General features: G+C 34.0%; 1 long non-coding RNA gene across 2 annotated transcripts in view; it reads right to left on the bottom strand.

Moving 5' to 3' along the window:
- Nucleotides 1–14,235, bottom strand: part of LOC144317412 (uncharacterized) — a 58,041-nt gene extending 43,806 nt beyond the window's left edge. For both annotated transcript variants that reach the window (XR_013383412.1, XR_013383413.1), the window contains exons 1-2: nucleotides 14,116–14,235; nucleotides 10,478–10,573 (exon numbers count right to left, since the gene is read on the bottom strand). This is a non-coding gene — a long non-coding RNA (uncharacterized LOC144317412). The remainder of the gene's footprint in view (nucleotides 1–10,477; nucleotides 10,574–14,115) is intronic.
- Nucleotides 14,236–18,891: the final 4,656 nt, after the last annotated feature.

Genomic DNA, 18,891 nt, shown 5'->3' on the forward strand with positions numbered 1-18,891 from the left:
ATTTGAGTATGGAGATATGATATAAATAGCAATTGAATCAGCATGAATTTATTTAATTAAAACTAATGTTTTTCACCCTCCATTTAATAAAGGATTTCTCCTAAGTCAAAAAAGTTGAATGAGAATAATTACATCATAAATTATTCTTCCTCTATTTTTACATATTTCAACTTTATAATGCTAAAAATATTTTGACTACATAAGTGGTTTTCATACAATGCCTTGTTATCTATTATTTCCTTTGATACTGCAAATCATTTTATTACTATCCAAAAACATTAGAGCATTCTGGCTAGGTACTCCATAAAATTCCATTGTCCTGATATCTGTCCTTGTACTATTTCTGAGTTTTAACATGTTTGTTTTGTGTTGTGTGTGGCCTTTCGCAATTTTTATTTAAGGTGTAAAGAGCCAATCCTATCAGCATATTTTTTTTTTTTAACAGTGTTACTTTGAAGAAGCAGTAAAAATGGGAGCTATACATAAAGAAGGCAGGAGTCACTAAGAAGTTTCTGAAAATAATCCCAAAGAGTCACATGAAAAGATATGTTTTATGAATAAAAATCAATTCTCATAAATAAGTAAAAATGTAATGAAATAGTCACAACTGAAATTGTGAAATATGGGAATTATTTGAAATTCCCATATTATACATTTCATTGCAAAGAACTGAGTTAACCCTATACTCCTATTAAAGTTGTAGGGAAAATTTAACACAAGAGAAGATACGAAAATTTATCTTTAGTCACAGTTTAAAGAAAATTCTGACTTGTAAATTATGTAATTGTTTTCCCTACTTTTGAAATTTCTCCAACGTAAGTCATATTGCACATCTATTTAATATTAGATCATAGCTGCAAATTGCCTATAAATTAACTTATTCACTAAATCATATTATAATTTCTTGATATTTATTTTGCTTTCTGATGTATAATCATTGGCAAATATTGTCTCAAAACATACCCTTATATGCACTTTCTTCAAGTATTTATTGTTCTGCACTGAATCTTTATATGAAATAGACTTTCCTATCTAAAAGAATCATTTTTAGTGTAATTACCCTAAATCAATGTATTTAAGATTTAACTTAATATATGGCAAAGCAGGGAATCCTTCAATTTTTTGTAGTCATCATTAATTATGAAATCAATAGTAATTAAAGTTTTATTTAGAAACATTACTAATGCAAATATATTTCTAATAAAACTATTGACAATTCATAGCACTATTCATTTCTAGAATAGATATCTAGTTAGTAGTATTAGTATCTAGAAATGTATTAAATATATCGTAATACAAGATGAAGAAATAGGTCATTCTTTTTGTTTAAATCTTACATATGTGAGACTGTCATGAATTTACATAGGAATTGAGTTAAAATTTCATTTGGTTTACTGCTAAATGTTTAATATTTATGAATCATAGTATTTTATAAAGGAAAAACTGGAATTCTCCTGTTTTCCTAAATTCTAAGATTAGAATAACAAATTAGCCTAGATTACAGTACTATTTTGTTGTTGTGTTTTAATTTGAACTTCATAACTCTTTAAACTATTGGCATAATTTGTTGAGCTTCTTGGTAATTCACCATCTTCTTTGTCTTTTTTTAATATGTTAATATATCCTTAGACATTTATCAAAATTGTATATTGCACATGAAAACTGAGTTTTGCCATACAGTTGCACCATAAAAAAGTAAACTTAGAAATCTCAGTTATTTGCACTTCAAATCGGGCTATACCAAATATGCCTCTGTGAATAGAAAAAATACATATTTTTCAAAATTGCTTTAATGTCCTCCTTTTAAATTGCTCCCAGAGGGATCCCTGGGTGGCGCAGCAGTTTGGCGCCTGCCTTTGGCCCAGGTCGCGATCCTGGAGTCCCGGGATCGAATCCCACATCGGGCTCCCGGTGCATGGAGCCTGCTTCTCCCTCTGCCTATGTCTCTGCCTCTCTCTCTCTCTGTGACTATCATAAATAAATAAAAATAAATAAATAAATAAATAAATTGCTCCCAGAATATCTGTATGAACTACAAGAAAATTAAATATTTAAGCTACTGAAAACTAAACCGTTCTCTTCTGAAATACAGAAGCACTTTTGAATCATGCATAAATCCCACTTTGGCATTACAAAGCATCATTAAAGCCTTCTTTAATCTTATTATTTTAAACATTGAAAACTCTTTTTTTCTACTGTAGAACCAAATAAAAGCAAATTAAGAACAAACTCACAAACTGGTATCCAAACAATTTTGTTCCCTTCCTGTATTTCACCTGAAACATAGTTTTCTGATCTTTTTCTTATCAGTTATTTGGCAGTTTGATGTCTACTTTTTTATTTTACATTACCTTTCAGAAATATGAAATCTAAAAAAGTAATCTTTCAGATGTATCTATATTTAATTTAACATACTTATTTGTTATATTTATGTAATTAAATTACAATTAATTTCTTTTTTAGGATTTTATTTTTTAATTTTTATTTTTTATTTAAATTAAATGTAATTAACATATACTGTATTATTAGTTTCAGAGGTAGAATTTAGTGATTAATCAGTTGCACATACCACCCAGGGCTCATTCCATCAAGTGCCCTCCTTACTGCCCATCACCCAATTACCCCATCCCCCCACCCACTTCCCTTCCAGCAACCCTCAATTTATTCCCCATAGTTAAGAGTCTCTTATGATTTGTCTCCCTCTCTGTTTTCCTCTTATTTTATCTTTCCTTCCCTTCCCCTGTGTTCATCTCTTTTCTTTCTTAAATTCCAACTATGAGTAAAATCATATGATATTTGTCTTTCTCTGACTGACTTACTGCACTTAGCATTATACTCTTTAGTTCTATCCATATCATTGCAAATGAGAAGATTTAACGCCTTTGATGGCTGAGTAATAGTCCATTGTATATACATTCCATATCTCCTTCATCCATTCATCTGTTGATGAACATCTGGGCTCTTTCCATATTTTGGTTACTGTGAACATTGCTGCTATAAACATTGGGATGCATGTGCCCCTTTGAATCACAATGTTTGTATCCTTTGGATAAATACCTAGCAGTGCAATTGCTAGATCATAGGGTAGTTCTATTTTTAACTTTTTGAGGAACCTTCATACTGTTTTCCAAAGTGGCTGCACCAGTTGGCATTCCCATTAACCGTTTATGAGGGCTCCCCTTTCTCCACATCCTCACCAATTTCTATTGTTTCCTGAGTTGTTAATTTTAGCCATTCTGACAGGAGTGAGGTGACATCTCGTTGTGGTTTTGATTTATATTTCCCTGATATTGAGTGATGTTAAGGATATTTATTTAATTAAATTGCATATAATTAATTCTTCAATTTTCAAGAACTCACTCTCTGCTTTGCCATATATATAATACATAGTATTTTATAGCCTTTAAAAAAATTTAGTTATTTATCTTGATATGCCTTGGATGCCCTCAAAGATAATATAATCTTGCTTGGAATTTGGCTTGTACTACATTCATGAATTAATTCATGATTGCATTCAGAATTCTTATTGAGCACTTATTATGGGGAAAAAAGAGGTAATCCAAACTGATTACATTAAGCACCATAAAGGTTCTGTGAAGAAGAGAAATCAAATTGTGGATTTCTTGGATAAAATTCAAGAGAGATGAACCTGATGTCAGCTTCACAGGCAGGCAGTTCTACCAATTAGAAATGCTTCTACAGACATTTTTAACTGCTTCCCTGTCTTACAAACCACCGAAAGCAACCACAGTCACAAGCCCAACTATGAATTATAAAGAATATCTGCTATATTGGACCAGGCAAGAGAGGATAAAAAGAATCAACAGGAGTCCATCTCCTTGGTTTTGTGGCAGGTTGCAGATTTCCTGACAGTTAAATGTCACAGTTTTTAGAAGAGCTCACACCATCTTTCTGATAGCAGAATGAGATGTAGAAGCTGAAGCAAGGCTTGAGAGGGCCAGCGGAATGATCCATAAGAACCTAGTCTAATACTGTGACATGTTAGGGAAAATGCAACAAAGGAAAGAGTAGTCTTCATTGATGAAGGTAAACCTGGGTATGAGGGTTGGAGGGGGGAATAGTATGGGACACTTCTTATTTTAGGGAACCCATCATTTCAGAATGGTCTCGACAAGCTATATTGACCTCTTGAATGTCAAAGCTAAATGAGAGATGCACAACAGGATAGAGGACATAGAGGATTTAGTGAGGGAGATTCTAAGATGGCCAGCCCAAACTGAAACTTGAAGGCAAACCCACCTCACCTCTGCTACCATCCCCTTATGGTTCAGCCAATAGCTGCTCCAGATAGAATGGTCTCCACTCCATAACTACAGAGGCACCAGCACACAAGACAAAGGAGAAAAGAATATAAGTAAAATGAAGATGATGAAATTCTACCTGAAGAGCAATTTATCCCTCGAAATAGAAAAACCTCAAAGTATGCTCCATAGAAGTTACAAACACCATGGCTTCTCTAAGGATTACAAAAATGTGGAAAATAGATACAAAACAAAACAGAAAAACTGAAGAGGCGGCAAAAAAAGAGGAAAAATAAACTGGCAGAGCTCAGGGGAAAAAAAAGTGAAGGAAATAAATCAAGCCAGTGTTAGAGAGATGAGCTATTTTGAAAACAACAAAATATAAAATAAAAGAGTGAAAACACATTTAGAAATGTAGAGCACAGACTTGAATAAATCACACAAAATGAAATAAAAAATTCAAAAATAGGAAGGCAATTAGAGAGAGGATGATTGAAAAGGAGACAAAGGCATCAACATAATGATAAGCTGTGATTGAGGAAAAACAGAGAAATATGAAAGAAATAAAATAGTCATAATTACCCCAATTGTCCTTCAGGCATTAAGAATAAAGACAGATGATCTCCTGTGTGTAACAGCTCCGGAATATAACACACATGTCCCCTTCTCAATAAAAGAAACTCCTTTATAAAATGTCATAAGAAAAAGGAATCAAAATAAAAACTCAAAAAGGAGAAACCATGATAAAGCTACTTAAATACAGAACCAAATTTACCAATTCTGAGATTGCAGACAGAATAGAATGAAACTATCATAAACTTAAAAATGTAAGAAAAAAGGTATAATAACAAAATTGAGGAGGAGGAAAGAACTGTGTATATCTCCTGTCTTTCACAGTGAGGAATACACAAATAGTTCTTACTGTTAAAACATGAAATTGAAAAAATAGTAATGACCTAATATTTTAATTTTCATTACTTTTTTATCATTTTTATCTGAAAGAATTATTTAGAAACTTTTTAGTTTGTAAACAAAATTCCATATGAAGTTTAATAATTTATTTTGAGGAACTTATTTAAAGAAAAAAATGTGAGGACATTCATTAAGTTACCAAAATAATTCAGTAATTGTCATTATATTAGGCAAATTTATTTAAAATATGATTTTAAATAATCCTACATATAATCAAATATAATTTCTTTGAAAATTCATTGAAGAATGGAGAGAATTTTTAGATTTTTAAGTAAGATGAGCAGTGAGAGAGAAATGAGTATTAAAAGTTTTTTAAAGGATTAAGAACACAGAAAGAAGAAAGGAATACAAAATTTTGAATGTAACTATCCAAATATAACATGCAGTGGATTTTTCCATGACAAGTAAAAACTGTAATATATCAACATAGGAATATAAAATACAGTTTTGTTGTCTAAACATCATGGGTTTACCCTTATTCTATATATGTACCCTAAGAAATCATCTTCCTTCATGTTTTAATATTCTTATACATAAAAATAGAAAATTTCCCTTTCATAATTTAGCATGTATGTGATTGATATAGATATTGTGTGCAAACATTTTGGATTTTGTGAGTGCAATAAACTGAATATAAGTAGATATTCTTATTGGTCTGGTCCTAGAACAGTCAGATATATTGATGTATCCATGTTGAAGAATGATAAAGATATAGTATATTTTAAAACTCAGTAGGAATAAGACTATTGGCTTTAAAAATAATAGTACTTTCCAGGAGAGAGCAGATTTAATAAGTAAAGAGCTATTTGTTCTGTGAACATCAAAAATATAGCCAGGAGAATTATATAAATGGTAGTTGTTGATTTAAAAACTTGTAGGAAATATGAGCTTAGAAGATTTTAGATTTGTGTAATGCTTTACTTAAGGACACATACACACACACAAACACATAGATTTAGAAATATAGACTGAAGTTTTTAAATATCTAATATAATTTGCTTACCAAGCATTAAAAACCTGCAAATTTCTGTCACTGAGAGCTTACTTTTTATTACCTTTTTATTATAAACATTTGAAAACATATACAAAAAGTGAAAGGATTATACTTACCACTTGGATTTTAAAATTGACCTTTACCACACTTCTTTATCACATAGCTATTCATTTATCCATTGATCAATCATCTTGTTTTTGGTGCACTTTCACTTCAGTATGCATGTTCATTTACTAGAGTTCAATATTGTTTATAGTTTGTTTCTTTTGAGATAAAATTTATATACAGTAAACGCATAAATCTTAATTATATCATTCATTAACTTTTGAGAAAAAATAATTGATCTGTATAACCCAAACCTCCACCAAGGTATAGAACATATTATATCTCCTCAGCACATTCTCTCATAACCCTTCCAGTAATCCTTACCCCCAACCCTTGACCCTCAAAAGTAACTGCTGGTCAAATTATAACTCACCATTTATTTATTTTGCCTTTTCTAGAACCTCATAGAAATAAACCCATGTATGCGGCACCTGCATGGCTCAGTCAGTTAAGCATCTGACTTTTTTTTTTTTTTTTTTTTTTTTTTTTTTTTTTTTTTTTTAGCATCTGACTTTTTAGCTCAAGTCATGATCTCAGGGTCCTGGGATCAAGCTCCCTGCTTAGTGTTGAGTCTGCTTCTCCCTCTCCCTTGGACCCTTCCTCCACTAATGATCTGTCTCAAATAAATAAAATCTAAAAAAAAAGAAAAGAAAAAAGAAAGAAAAAAGAAAAGAAATAGATCCATATAGTCATCTTTGATAAAAGTTTTTTTTTTTACTGGGTGATAATATTTTAGACTACCATCTATATAAGAGTTTATTTTTTGACTTAAATAAGCATAGTGTTAATATTTTTGAGAAGAATGTAAAAATGAATAGAATATTTTTGTTATTTCTAAGTGCATTAGACTACCGACACAACAACAACAAAACCAGATGAGCCCGAGTACTTTCAAAAATCATTTCACCAGTGGTACATATCCCACACTTGAAAAAACCCTGTCTTTGAATCCTGACTTTATTGTTCCATTGTTCTATTGATGGATGAGTTAGCTAACTTTACTTGGCCCTAATTAGCTTAGCCATCATTGGGATAATAATATCTATCTCACAGGGTTATCGTGTGGGATAAATGAAAAAACATATGTAAGTGTTTAACATAATACCTGGAAAAATAAGAAGGATGAAATAATTGGTAGCTATTATTATCATGATTAGAAACCTATCAATCATGAATATGAATTAGTAATCATAATAAATGTGAACATTTAGTTAGCCTTTATGTGCCAGTCTACTAAATGAATTAAATAATTTAATACTCAAACTATGAACTGGACATTATCGTCATCCTCATTTTTATATGACAGAATTGCAATAGAGAGCACTTAAGTTACTTTCCTGGAATATACACTAATTGGTAGAGCAAGCTTTCACTTGAGCAGGATGCTCTTGACCACCAAGTTGTACCACCTCTTGGCAGTTTAGTGGTGCTCTGTAGAGAACAGGTATGGGGAATGGTAGGAGAAGAACTGTTAGTAGCAGTAAGAGTAGTGGTGGTAGGCTAATAGTAGCAGAAATGAAAAAGAAGCATAAGGGCATTAAATCTCAAAATGAACTAGTAAAAGAGACTCTACAAAACACAAAATCTCAAAAAAAAAAAAAAAAAGAAGGAAAGGAGGAGGGGCAGGGGAGGAGGAGAAGGGGAAGCAGAAAGAGGAGGAAGAGAAGGAAGAACTGGGAGAGGAGGAGGGGGGAGGAGGAAGCAACGATGCCAATTTCAATCTTTTTTCAATTTCCCTATTTCTAGTTCTATCAATAAATTAATTACTTAAAGAAAAGTGTAGTTTTGGATGTTCCCCAGTAATATAGTTGTTCCGAATGTGTAGGGCCAAAGCAGTTTTACCTTTATAGGCTCCACCATGTTACTTAGGGAGCATGGAAGTTCTAAAATTATCAGCCAAAAGATACATATTTTGTTGAGTTATCTTTACTTTTCTTCTCCCTCAGTATAAGAAGATTACATAAATACACTGTTTATAGAAAAACTTCAAAGTATGAAATGAAGCAAAATTGAAAAGGTGTCATTCTCATTATCATAATTGTATTGTTCAAAGATAATGCTATAAAAGTCTAGGTATATATATATAAGTCTATATATATAAATATAGTCTATATATAAAAGTCTGTATATATAGATATACATATATTTTAGTTATCTGTTGCATAATAAATCACCCCAAGACTTACCAGCTTAAAACAACAATTATTATCTCTAGTTTATAGGGTCAGGAACCTGGATTTGGCTTAGCTGGTTCCTCTGTTTTAGGTTCTTTTATAAGGTTACAATTAACTTTCAACTAGGGCAGGATTCCTTCCAAACACACTGAATGGCTATTGATAGATTGAGTTCTTCAAGATTGTTGGACTGAGGATCTTAAGTCCTCACTAGCTGCTGTCCAAAGACTATTCTCAGTTCCCTGTCTCATGGAATTCTTCAGAGTAACATAATGTTTCATGGCAGCCCACAAAAGAGTCTACAAGCAAAATGGAAGTTTCAATAGACTTTTGTAGCCTAATTTAAAAAGTAGCATTCCATCACTTTTGCTCTATTATATTTATTAAAAGCAAGTCACTACATCTAGCTTACACTCAAAGGCAACGTATTACAAAAGAGTATGAATAGCAGGAGGTGAGGATTGTTAGAAGTAATCTTAGAAGTCTACCTACCACGGTAGATATACCCAAATCATAACAAAACTGATATTGGACTGTAAAACTTGTTTTTCTAGCCTGTTTTATTCACTCATAAATAAATATATTGTGAATATTTTTCAATGTAAACAAATATTTTAAATTATTTAAAAACCGTATAACATTCCATCATATGGATGTAAGATAATACTGTCTGCCACTAGTCTTAGTGATTATTTAGAGACTAGAGATGGTTTCCTGGGGTGGAATCTTGGTTCCACCCTGAGTATCTGTGGGGCCTTAGACAGTTACTTAAATTTTTTATAGCTTAGTTTATCCACTGGTAAAATGGAGCTAAGAATAATACCTTCTTCATAGAGTTGAGAACAGTGTGTGGTACATGGTAAGTGCTCAATGAATGTTATTATTGTGGTCATCATTATCACTATGACTTCAATTATTAAATTGCTGCTGTGACCATCATTTGGATATACAATGTTCTTCATCCCTCTAATTATATCTTTTTGCTAAATTCTTAAATGTGAAATTGTCAGGTCAAAAGATATATGCACTTTAAATAATATTGCTAAGTCACTTTTCAACAAGATTAGGCTAATTTATCATCTCAGTAGGGCATGACAGTGTCTGTTTCCTCAAGCTCCCATCAATTCTGGATAATTTTATCTTTGTGATGATAATTTGATAAGCAATAAATGCTATTACATTTTTTAAAGATTTTTTTATTTATTTATGATAGACCTAGAGAGAGAGAGAGAGAGAGAGGCAGAGACACAGGAGGAGGGAGAGCAGGCTCCATGCCAGGAGCCCAACGTGGGATTGGATCCTGGGACTCCAGGATTGTGCCCTGGGCCAAAGGCAGGCGCTAAACCAGTGAGCCACCCCACAGATCCCCAAATGCTATTACATTTTTATTTTAATTTGTATATCCTTATCACTGAAGCTGAACCTTTTTCCTTTTTTATCAATTAAGGTACACTTGACATACAACATTATATGCCAGCTGTACGACATAATTATTTGATGTTTGTACATATTGCACTATGATCCACAATCCACTAGACCACAATAAGTCTAGTTAGCATCCATCACCACACATAGTTCTAGAATTTTTGATATGTGTGGTGAGAATTTTGAAGATTTACTCTCTTAGCAACTTTCAAATATCCATTACAATATTATTAACTGTAGTCACCATGCTGTACATTATATCCCCGTGACTTATTTATTTTGTAAATGGAAGTTAGTATCTTTTGACCACCTTCACCTATTTCACCCATTCCTCCCACTCCCTGCCTCTGGCAACCGCCAATCTGTTCTCTGTTTCTATGAACTTGGGGATTTGGTTTTGTTTTTACAACCCACATATAAGTGGGATCATACAGTATTTGTCTTTCTGTGTCTGACTTGTTTACTTAGCATAATGCCCTCACAGTCCATACTGTTGTTGCAAATGACACAATTTCATTCTTCTTTATGGCTGAATAATACTCCACCATGTATGTATGCGCCATATTTTCTTTATCTGCTCATCTGTTCATTTGTTGACGGACATATAGGTTCTTTCAATGTCTTGACTGTTGTAAATAATGCTGCAATAAACAAGGAGGTGCACGTTGATTGTTTTTTTTTTTTTCCTTTGGATAAATACCCAGAAAAAGAATTGCTGGATCAGAGGCTGAACTGTTTTAATATCCTTACTGGCAATATAAATTTCTTCTTTTGTGAATTACAATTCATACTTTTACCATTTTTAAGTGTGATAAATTATTTGAATTATTAATTGGTAATTATCTATCTACCTTATACAATGGAAATGCCTCTGGAGGTATTGAAACAGTGAGATTTTAGCAAACTTTCAGCCAGATAGAATTCACTTCCCATCTGGAAACAGGGAGCTGAGAAATCCCTGAGGGAGTCATCCTTTTTCTCTGGGAAGGTAGAATTGTGTTTTTGACTCCACCCTTGAAAGATTCATTCTTTAGGAAACCAGTCATTCCCTAATGAAACATACCTAATAAGGGCTTTTCAAGGCTTTCGGTGCTTTGGGGGCTGCAGCAACAAGCTGAGTGAGGTGTATCAAAAGGGATAGCAGTTTGAGGAAGTACTTAATCCAAGTAAAGAACATAAGATATTAGAGAGTGATGTGGCTTATCAAAGTCCCTAAACAGTATTGCCAACCTGTAAGGACAGGACAAAGGCACCTGAGAACTGAAATGATGACTAGAAATGTGCAGGCCTGAGATCAGAGAATAAAGGAGCAGAGGGCTCATTTGGGGATCGGTCTCAAAAATATGACCCATCCCCTCTGATATCTATTTTGTGTACAAATGGCCTAGGATATATGTGTACGGTTGAAGAAGAATATATATATATATTCCACTATGCAATTTCCAAGGGCAGGAGTTTTCCTGTTTATCTTTGTATGCAGAATGCTAAGCACAATCCCAAATTCATAATAGCTACTTAAGAAATATTATTACTTTAACTAAAGAATAAATGTAGTAGCATAGTTAGGAAAAGGCATAGGTAGGTACACCAGGGATACATGGATCCTTGGAGGAAGGGAGACTTGGAGAGTAATGATTGGTAGTAGGGCAGTGTTAAGAAGATCAACCTCACAAAGTAAAAAGGATATACTGAAGGCAAGGCAAGATTAGTAACCAGAGAAACTGTCAGAAACTTAAGAATCAATGGAAACCAAGAAAGTCGGGAATACAAATTATATAAAATAACAAAGAGATTTCTTGCTACTAAGATAAACACCAACCTTAGCCGGGATGGGTCATAAATGTTAAAATGTGTAACAGGAAGCATTTTCCAAGTGGATTAGTCAGGAATTTATTATTCAATAACTATACATCGATAACCCAATATGTGACAGGATATGCTACTTAGTATAGGATGCTGAACAAGATACATCCTATAACCTCAAGAAGCAAATCATTACAACAGAGTATAAAGGCCATGATGGAATAAAGAGAGAGAATTTTAAAGGAGTTTCAGTTGGGAAGCCTAAACCAGCCTTGGAAGTGATGAAGGCTTCCCAAAGGAGATGAGACAAATAGGGACAATTGTGATGAAGGGCAATTCAGAATGCACCAGTTGAGCTGAGTAAGAAGAGTTGGGGAGTAAATTCCTGAAAGAAGCAGCAAAATACACCAAAATAATAGTGTGAGAGAGAGCTTGAAGCACTCTAGAAACCTCATGTATTTCAATGTGAATACAACCTGGAAGCTGCAATGGAAGCAGGTACATAATTGATTTGATTTTAAGAAATCTCAACTACCCATCATACCCTTACTGGTATAACCTAAAATACCTACATTCTTGAATGTTATTTTAGAATTGTTATGGGTACAGTGGGACATAAGAGTCATATATCAGCTAGTATATATTTAGAATTTTAGAATTTTGCTGGCATATTTGTAGGCAGGCACAGAAATGTAAGATCCATGAAGGACCAACTTTCTTTATCTCCAGTGTCTGGAATGATGCTGAACAAACAAATCTTTGTTGAAGGAAAATAAATGAGTGAATGATGCTGTCACAGCTTCATTATAAAAATGTGGTTTAGTATAAAATGTTCTAAATCCCAGATTTATTTCTGGATGATAGTTTTACATTTATTGGCCAACTTCCCTGCTCACCAATAATTTGTTGCCAGCAAATAAAAGTCAATGTTAATATTAGCCTATATTAAATAGAATTAGAAAGAAAAATACTCCCAGAAATAAAAACACCATGCCTTCCAAAATAAAATATTTCCTTAGATTATTGCGCTGTTCCCAACAAGGGACAATTTTGCCCCCCCCCAAGGGAGATTCAGCACTGTCTAGAGTTATTGTTTATTGTTAGGTCAGGAAGAAAGCTACTGGCATCTGATGGGTAGGAACAGGAATGCTCATAAACACTACATTGCGTAGGATGATCTCTACGACAAAGAAACATCCTACCAAAATGTGATTAGTGGTAAGGTTAAGAAATCCTGGATTTTTGGAATCAGGGTCTCTGCTTATTTGGTACAGATCACTAAAACATGGTTTTGTCTTTAAACCCTTGGAAAAAAAATAAAATAAAAAATAAACCCTTGGAACTCTTTTAGGTCTCAAAGTCTACATTTTTATTACAATGAATGTATTTGGCTCTGTAGTAGAATAAAATACAGTAGGAAACATGGAGAAGAAAGTGGAGTTTGGCTCCTGAACAGAGTATTCAATGAAGTTAGCCATTTGCCTGCTTCTAAAATGAGATGAAATATTGGAGCCAACTTTTTTCTTGTTTTCTTTCCCGAATGGAGATTGGGAAAAATTAACAAGTAGAAAATGGTTATCTCTGGCATTTCTCCTAACTTGTCTCCTATCATGATTGGTAGCCCCTCTACTTCTCTTTGTCTTCTCTTTGTGTATTATCACCTCACCATAAAAGGTCCCATTATTTAAATTGTTCCCTATGTCTCCTCACTCTTCCCAAACTATCCTTTTCTTGGTGTTCTGTTCTTAACCACTTGAGAGAACCCTACCTCAGTGTTACTAGATGAAAATACTATTGATGTCCTACTTGTTAATTATATTATCATTTAAAAATAAAGATGGCAGGGAACTGATGGCTCAGTCAGTTAAGTGTCTGCCTTTGGCTCAGGTCGCAATCTCAGGGTCCTGGGATTGAATCCCACATCTGGGTCCCTGCTTACTAAGGAGTCTGCTTCTCTTTCTGCCTTTCTTCCCACTCATGCTCCTCTCTCTCTCTCTCAAATAAATAAATAAGATCTTTAAGAAAAAAAGAAAGATGGCGATGATATTGATCCATAATGGTGAAATTTCAAGCAGTGACATACTAGAGATCTTCAAAGCATGACTTTAACTTTTACCTTTGTTCATGAGGAATGAATTTATGTATAAACACTCCACAACCATAAGAATTTCTAATCAAGGTTGGTCTTATCCTTGACTATAGTACTACCTGTAGCTAATGCCTTATAGTGGTTAAACTACTAAATAAAACATTTCCACATTACAGATATAGATATGATATATAGCTGTTGCCCTAAGCCTCCTGATGCCCACCATCATCTCCAGTCCCACTATGGAACCTCTTCTATCTCCCCACAACCCAGCAACTGTAGCATTGATACCTGCTCCACTAGATGCCTTCAAACTCTGGCAGCCTCTGCTCTGATTGATTCATTCCAACTGTTCCTCTCCCCCATTGTTACATAGTTTGAATACTGTCTTGATTATGTCACTGGTTACAACTCTTGTCAGTTTGTTCCTACTGTCATTCTTGGTGGAGGAGGTACTTATCTTCTTAGATTCTAACAAGTAAAAGTAGGCAAAAAGCTTCATTTCCTTGATATTTGGGTACTTCTTTGAATGTTTCAAAGAAAACAGAAAACCTCAGATATAAGCTACAATTTCATCTTTAACAATATTTTCTTCAAGTTCTGAAAAAATAATCCATGATGAAAATGTGCCCATCCCGTTTGTGTCCATTTCAAATGTGAAAAGATATAGAGGATTATAAATAATGGTATATGTTACATATAGTTGTATGACTCAGGAAGATAAAGAGCATAGTGTAATGCTGTTTATATGGAGAAAAAAATGGCAAATGAGGAAAGGAGTGACATGAAATCAGTGGTTTAATTATAAGGGTGCTAAAAGCATAGGACAGATTATAATATAGAAGCATAATAAAAATGAATGACATCACTCAACTTTTAAGCACTAAAATTCATTAAAAGAGATCCCTTCCATTTTAAAATTAATGATGTCATAGTATTGACGTCATTATTTTTTTCAAAAACTCAAAAAGTACAAAGAAAAGAGTAAAAATAATTCCAAGTCTCACCAGAACAGTCATAATTAACAATTGGTAAACCTTGGTCTAGATAGTGTTTATATACTTATGCAGACATAAGGATGGATGGATGGATGGATGGATGTTTAGATAGATAGGATTTAAAAAAATGATGTTGTACTATATTTCATTACTAATGATTAGGTTTTATTTATTTTAAATTGATTAGAAAGCAAAAGAATTTGTGGAGCTGCAAGTTTCCTGAACTTTATACAAAGTTCGAAAAGCTAGAAGAGACATGAATTTCTAGAATTTCTGTGAATCAGAGAAAAAGATTATGCAAAACAGTAGAAATTGAAGTTTGTTAAATATTTGTTTCCCTTTTTTAGGCCACCTTTATTTCTTCATGTAATGAAACATTTTTAAATTAGCATATTTTGTTTCCTTTATAGCTCCCTCTTTCCCCTCTACTGACCTTAGGTATTGCATAACTTTTTTTGTAATATGCTCCCATTTGGTTACTTTCAGTTCTACACTTAAATGGAGTGTAGTCCTTTTCACTGAATAAGTACACAATTATTCTGCTGTTTCATGATTGATTTAACAATTGTACTTTATCTATTGAATTCCTTTTATAGAATGTAAGAATAGAGTCTAGTTAAACCACCTCAGCCATACATGCTTCTCTCTCTGCATCTTCTCATTATATTTATGTAGTCATTTGTAGTAAAATAATGGTCAGTGCTTATATTACAATCACTATAAATACTTTTCGGAACTGAGCAATGTTTACATTTCTTTTCTATCCATTTTTTCCCCTCAAATTAGTAATTGCTTTGCTTTTCTATGTTAATATTGCTACTTCTTCCCAAATTTAGTATTATTTCCCACTTGTCAAAATACTTTAAGTAATTGGTTGGATCCACTTTTCCCTCTTAGAGATGTTGCTAGTAGAGCCTTCTATTCTCCTGAGCCAGTCAACTGATTACTCTGTAAGTTTGCTGTACTGTTGTCACCTTTGGTGCTTCCCATGGATTTGATCCCAAGGATCCCCTTCTTTCATGTGCTGTGATGGTGGGACCATTTCCAAATCTTGTGTCTTCTTTACATGGAGTACATTCTGAGTAAGGGAGCTTAGGAGGTAAGTTTTTGAGCTCTTGTATATCTGAAAACATCTTTTTTCCAACCTTACATGTTAATGGTTTGGCTGAGCATTAGTTAGAAACTTCTTCCTAAAATTTGGAGGCATTGTCTCCTGGGTTCCAGTGTGGCTGCTGAAGTTATCAAATGTCATTCTGATCCCCTGAGCTTTTTAAAAAATATTTATTTATTTGACAGAGAGGAGAGAGAGAGAGAGAGAGAGAGCAGGAGCAGGGGCAAAAGGGTGGAAGGAGAAGCAGACTCAATCCCAGGACACTGAGACCATGACCTGAGACAAAGACAGATGCTTAACTGAGTGAGCCACGCAGGCGCCCCTCCCTTGAGCTACTTATACATAACTTTTTTTCACTTCTCTGAACAAGCCCTAATGTTCTAAAATTTCAAGTTCCAAACTGGTGGAGTTATTTTTTTTTAAATTGTGCTGGGTACACAGTGGATCATTTCACTCTGGATGAGCTCCACATGTAACTCTTACAGAGGTCTTTTTTTTTGGGGGGGGGGGGTTCATTTCAGCAATATGCTTTCAATTTCCAAAGAGCTCCTTCTTATTTTCCCATTGTTCCTTTTTCTTTATCATCCTATCTGGTTTCATGAATTCAATCTCTTAACTTTCTAAAGACATCATTTATAATTTTTGAAATTTCCTCTGCTCTCCTCAATATCACATGTCTTGCAGGGGGCTGTTTTTTCCTCTTTGAGTTTCTTCATTTTCTCTCCATGGCCCTCCTCAAGTATCTTGTGACCTTTTCTATGTTAGATACTTAAAAAGCATGTTGAAAGCTCTATGTGCATGCTTGGTGTAGCTAACTGGCATGCTTCATGGTGGATTGATCCGGTTAGATCAGAGCTCTTAAGAGCTCTCAAGAGTTCCCAAATCCGAGCTTGAGATTTAAACTGAATACCTCAGAATCACCTGGAAGGCTTGTTAAAACACAAATCGCTGGGCATCACCTCAGACTTTTTGATTATGTAGGTACAGTTTGATAATTTGCAATTGTAAAGAGTTTCCAGGTGATCCTAGCATTGCAGATCCTTGGACCACAATTAGAAAACCACTGGTCTAGAGAAAACTCAATCCAATTTCCTGCCTGGTGGGAATATATCTGTTACCCGAAGCAGAGCAGAGCAAAGGAGTCATACCAGAGATCTCTTTAATATTGAGCTTTCTCTAAAACTTTCAGTTTGAGGAAAGTCCTTGTTCCAGACCTCTGTTGTACCTAGTGTCTTGCAAGTTACAGTCCCTGTAATAATTTCATCAGAAACAAACCTCGTCCTACCTAAGGGTCTCACGGTTCCTTATAAAGATTTCAACCAGACCTCATCCTTTCAATCTAATGCATTCCTACCTTCTGAGGTACTAATTGCCTCCAGTTCCTGAATCTTTCTAAGGTTTCTGCAGCTTAAATCTCTATTGGCATCCTTCCCTTCAGGCACACAGGCTTCACGTTTCATGTTCCCCATGCTTGGTTAATTACCATTCTGCCACCTGCTTTCATTTTCCCCATTTGTTAACATTTTGTTCATTATTGTCTCTATTCCAATTTTTTAAATAGAATACTATATACCTTTTCAAAAAACCTATGTCATTTAATGGGGCTCCAGGAGGGAGCAAATGTAAATTTGTGCATTCAATCTACTATGTTTTATTAGAAATATCCATTTCCTTCTTTACCTTCCCCCCTCCCTCACCTAATGGCTTACTGAAGCTAGAATAACTAAGCCAGAAAGTTGGGGCTCACAAGTGGCTCAGTCAGTTAAGTGTCTGCCTTTGGCTCAGGTTGTGATCTCCGGGCCCATATCGACCCTGCCTCAGGCTCCCTGTGCAACAGGGAATCTGCTTCTCCCTCTGCCTCTGCCCTTCTGCTCATTCTCTCTCTCTCTCAAATGAGTAAATAAAATCTTAAAAAAAAAAAAAAAAGTTAAAAAAACCTAAGTCATGGAGAATGGACACAGGCATATGGCTTTTCTTTTATGGGAATAATTCTCTCATATCCTGTGATATACTCAGATATCATGTGCTCAGATTTTGTTCTTACCTTTAGGGACCAAGGTGATCTACTGAAGTTTTTGAAAGGAATTATGTGTCAAGTTTATCACTTCTTTTATTTATTTTGGACTATGTTTGATGATATTTGAATCACACTTTATTATTTGAGTTATGGATACGTTCTGGTTCCATTGAGTATACGTATTTTCTATCATTTTTATTCCCTAATATTGGTAAATTTTAAGGAAAGAGATTGGATTCGAAAATTGCATTCTGCTGTCTTCAATTGAAATTCCCATTTCTGAGAATTTTACATCCTCTGAACTTTAATGTATCCTAGCTTGAGGTGAAATTAAAAGTATGCACTGGACAATTCTTCAAGCTCCATGAAAAAAAAAAAAAAAAAAAACTTGTTTTAATAGCTATGCCTTTATTTCTTTTCTTACTTTACTTTTTAAAAATTGGATCATAGCAAAATTTAATCTGAACTGTTTAATATTTAACATTTAAGTTTACAATTAGTGAGTTTATTTTTTTAAGATTTTTAAAAAATTTATTCGTGAGAGACACACAGAGAGAGAGGCAGAGACACAGGGAGAGAGAGAAGCAGGCTCCATGCAGGGAGCCTGATGTGAGACTCGACCCCGGGACTCCAGCATCACGCCCTGGGCAGAAGGCAGGCGCTAAACCGCTGAGCCACCCAGGAATCCCCACAACTTATTGAGTTTAAATAGAATTTGCCAACTTTACATAGAAAGATATCTCTGATAGGTAGTGAATGTAAATTTTTTCTAATCTTTTTAAGGATGAACCAATAATAATATAACAGATACATTTTTCAGATTTTCTGGTGTAATGCCTGACAGTATTAGATGCTCAAAGATATTATCTGCACCAGTGATTGCAAAATGGATCTCATGAAGTACATCCATATTTGTCAGATTTCATGCCCTGTTTCTGGTT

The sequence above is a fragment of the Canis aureus genome, chromosome 7 (genome assembly GCF_053574225.1).
Source record: "Canis aureus isolate CA01 chromosome 7, VMU_Caureus_v.1.0, whole genome shotgun sequence".
Lineage (NCBI taxonomy): Eukaryota > Metazoa > Chordata > Mammalia > Carnivora > Canidae > Canis > Canis aureus.